Below are 4,199 nucleotides of genomic sequence, written 5' to 3'. Positions count from 1 at the left end.
TTTTTTTTCAATTTATAGTCTTAGAGAACTACTGAGGATACTGAGAGGTTAAGTGCCTTGTCCAAAACCATATGGCCAGTAGATTTCAGAGGCAAGACTTGAACCCTGGTATTCATGGCTTTGGGAATTTTATTATCACCATTTTACAGATGAGAAAACTGAGAGAAAGGTTAAATGACCAATTCAATTAGGAAGTGTTAGGGGAGCAGCACAGAGTCAAGATAGCAAAGTAAGAGGTAGCATTTTTTTTTGCTTTTAGGTGAGGCAATTGGAGTTAAATGACTTGCCCAGGATCACACAGCAAGTAAGTGTCAAGTGTCTGAAGCCTGATTTGAACTCAGGTCCACCTGACTCCTTAGGCCAGAGCTCTATCCACTGCACCATCTAGCTGCCCCCAAGAGGTAGCATTTTTGCCTTAACCCTTCCATAACTGCCTCTATAGTAACAACCTAGACACCGTAATAGATTAAATTCTGATTGGGAAAGCCAAGAAAAAAAAAAACATCACAGTGAGTCATTTTCTGAGCCCACCTTAGCTTAGGAAAATAGAGACAATATGTCTGTGCACATTTTCAGGCAGAACTACCTGAAAATCATGACACCAAAAAATAGCCCAAACATCATATTTCAAAAAAATTATGAGGTAAAAGTGCACGAATATCTTATACCAGAGGGCAAATCAGAAATTGAAATAATTCATTGTTCACTGAAATCACCTGGTCTGAAATAAATTCCCAAATGAAAACTCTTAGGAATATTATAGTCAAAATTCAGAATCCTTGAGTTAAGAAGAAAATACTTCAAGTAGTTAGAAAAAAGAGAATTAAATTACCATTAAGTCATTGTCAGAATCACACAAGATCTATCAGCTACCCTTTTGAAAAAATGGAGGGCTTGGAAGATGATGCACCAGAAAGCAAAGGAGCTAAGATTTCAACCATGAATAACCTACCCAGAAAAAATTTACTCTATGACATTGAAATACTTTATTTAGAAAAGATCCAAACCATGGTCATTTTCACAAGGTCATAAAACAAACAAGCAAAAATTATAAACCATTTAAGCCCATATGTATAGTCCTTATCTGACAATATATACACTAGGTGTATGATAAAGTAGAATGGGTGGAATGGTAAAGGAGTGTCAGCATGAGCCTCAATAATCAGCCTTGGTTTGATCAGTTCTTTCCAACAAATAGTTATCCTTTTATCCTGTGACACTGAATACTCCACCACTTAGGTTCCATTTTCATTCTGGTATACCAGGTCAAACTTCCCAGGTTCCTTCACCACTGGTAAAGAGGAAAGGATTTCTATGTCCACTTCCTGAGCATCAGGATTGTAGTTTATTATTTTCCCCTCCTTGTACCTAGAGACATCAGGAGTATAATCTGCTGTCAGGAATATAATCTGCTGTCAATTCCAAAAGCTTAAATGCAATCATTTCCCCTACCCGAGGGGGTGCTGCTAATTAATGAAGTACACTGTAGTCCTTCTGAGGTGTCTCCACTGGATTCTGGATAATAATGGAAGTGTTTTTTACTACTTCAGTTAATTGCTGCTGTTTCTGGGATTCACCATTAAACATATAATTAATATTTCCCCCTCTCCCTCGTCCTCTGATTCCATTAAAACCTCGTCCCCTCCAGGGGAAAATGCTTTCCCCTCTTCCCCTCTGCCTTTCAAAACTGCTGGTGTGAGGAGCTGCTTCTGGAGCCAGAGGTGTCAGCTGTTTCCCACTATTCCCCAATACTGGCTTATCCCAGAGATCAGAGTATCGCATCTCCTGTCTTGTTCCTAAGTGATTGTCTGTATCTGGACCATTTTTCTGTGAAGAGCCTGGAGATACTCCAGTTCCAGTTGGTGGAGGAGCCAATGCTGGAGTTCTCTTTGGCATCCTGCTCTGTTCATCTGAACTGGAGCTGGAATCCAAACTAGAGGATGATGCTTGAGTTCCTTTGCCCTTGACAGAGGGTGCATTACTGTCAATGCTGGTAATAAGTCTGTCTGCAGTTGGGTGAGAACCAGTGGGTTTTGATGTGATAAATGGTGGGTTCACTACCAATTTCTTACCACCAAGACTTGTCTTGTTGTGACTATCGTCTGATAATGTGACAGAAGAATCAGAATCTGATGAGGTATCAGGGTTAGCTTTAGTAGACAATCCAACATCCTTTTTCCTCTTGGTTTCAGCTAAATTCTTTTTACTGGAAGCACTCTTATGAATACTACAGCTCTTTTTGGTCCGTTCTGGCAATGTCTTTGCTTTAGAAGGCTTTGGAGATTTTTTCTGCTTCTTGTCTTCAGCTTTCCCTTCCTTCTCCTTCCCTAATTTTTTGGGAGTCCATTTTCCATTATTTTCACTTCCTCCCTCATTCCTTTTTCTCTTCTTGTTTTTCTTTCTTGTGCCTTGATCTGGTTCCAGAGAAGAGGAGATCTCACTGATCTCTCCCCCTTTCCAATGCTTCTCTGTGTACTGATCATTTTCTGCATCAGACTCTTCTTCCTCCCAGGTGCTTTTTTGTATGAATAACTTAGTCCATTATTGACTGCTACAGAGTTCTCAACAATTTCAACATCTTCTAATTTAACTCTTCACGTCCACAGGTAGTCTCATGCTTGACCCAGCTCAAGCGTCCCAGCCATGGCTGAAGAGGGGCAGGGTACTGCCTCCCCAAGTACATTACCCTGGGACCTCTATCTGAGGGGAAAGGGGGTAAATGCCCATTACACTGGGTGGGTGGGGGGCTCCAGGTGGGCTCCGAACATGAGCACTAGGAGCAGAAATCAGTGTGCCACCCCCAACCCCCACCCCCCGCCCCCCTACAACTCTGCCGGCAGATTTTTTTTTTTTTTTTGTGACCAAGGCTAGTATTTTGAACGCCTCTTCCTGGCTCCAAGTCCAATGCTTAACCCTCTATGCCACCCAACTGTTTTCTAACATATCAATATACAAAAAAAAAAGTGAAATGTAATGAAAATGAGAACTTTTGTTTGGTACAGCTTTTTTAAAAATTGTATAAATTTAGCACAATGGTAATGAAACTGTTCTATCTACATCTGAAGTTCTTTCTGCTCTTAAAAATCTAACAAATTTTAAAAGAAATTTGTTCTACAAATGTTTATATTTTTATCCCCCACACATGCTTAATATAGGCCAAACATTTCAAAGTACACCTAAAAGTAACAGCTTCCATTCATGAAGTGATAGGTGGCACTCAAGGATAAGATATAGAAGTCACACAGCAAAGATATGGGAGAACAATCTTTTACATCTCTATATCCTGTACCTCTAGTTTGTCTGTGGCTTTGCTGAGAGTTGCCACTGTTGGTATCGGTGAGAAGATGTGGAATACGTGGAGCAGCTAGGTCGCGCAGTGGATAGAGCACCGACCCTGAAGTCAGGAGGACCTGAGTTCAAATCCAGCCTCAGACCAAACACTTGACACTTACTAGCTGTGTGACCCTGGGCAAGTTACTTAACCCCAATTGCCTAAAATTAAAAAAAAAAGATGTGGAATAAGCCACATTTTTGAGGCATCTACATATCTCAATGGATAGAGCACTGCCCCTGAAGTCAGAAAGACCTGATTTCAAATTTGGCCTCAGACAACTAGCTGTGTGACCCTGGTCAAATCATTTAACTTCACATCCACTGAAAAAATAAATGGCAAACACTCCAGTATCTTTTCTAAGAAAACTCCAAGGTTAGTATGGTTCATGGGGTAATGAAGAGTTGGATATGATTCAACAACAACTGTCATCTTTTCCATACTCAGTCCAATAGTGAACTACTCCCTGGCTTTTTGTCCTGATCTGGGGTAAAGGTAGGTAATTATTCTTATATCACTATGTACCACTCATTAATCTATTGAAATGACAAAAAGTGTGAGAACAGGAGATAAGACTCAATTTAGACTACTGGGAAACTGCTTAGTAAATCACTGTTTCAGAGGATTAAATGGAACATTAGTGGTAGAAGCTAGTCAACTGTGAGTAAAATCTGCTAAACTCCTCTAAAAATAAAACTGCTACATCACTGAAAACTGTAAACAGATACTACACTGAGGACCATGACATCACATTCAGAGTTTGTTTTTGATTGTCAAATCCAGTCTCCAAAGGTAGTTCAAATGAACATTGCAAACAGGATTTTTTTTTTTGTGGGGGAGGGGTAATTTAAGAAAAAATTGAGCAGAT

General features: G+C 40.0%; 1 pseudogene; it reads right to left on the bottom strand.

Annotated features, from left to right (window-relative positions):
• Positions 1 to 1,098: 1,098 nt before the first annotated feature.
• Positions 1,099 to 2,768, bottom strand: LOC114036258 (annotated as a pseudogene).
• Between the last annotated feature and the right edge of the window lie 1,431 nt (positions 2,769 to 4,199).

The sequence above is a fragment of the Vombatus ursinus genome, unplaced genomic scaffold, assembly GCF_900497805.2.
Source record: "Vombatus ursinus unplaced genomic scaffold, bare-nosed wombat genome assembly UNPS02009774.1, whole genome shotgun sequence".
Taxonomy (NCBI): Eukaryota; Metazoa; Chordata; class Mammalia; order Diprotodontia; family Vombatidae; genus Vombatus; species Vombatus ursinus.
Note: the sequence above shows the minus strand (reverse complement) of the source record. Positions and strands in the feature narration are given on the sequence as shown.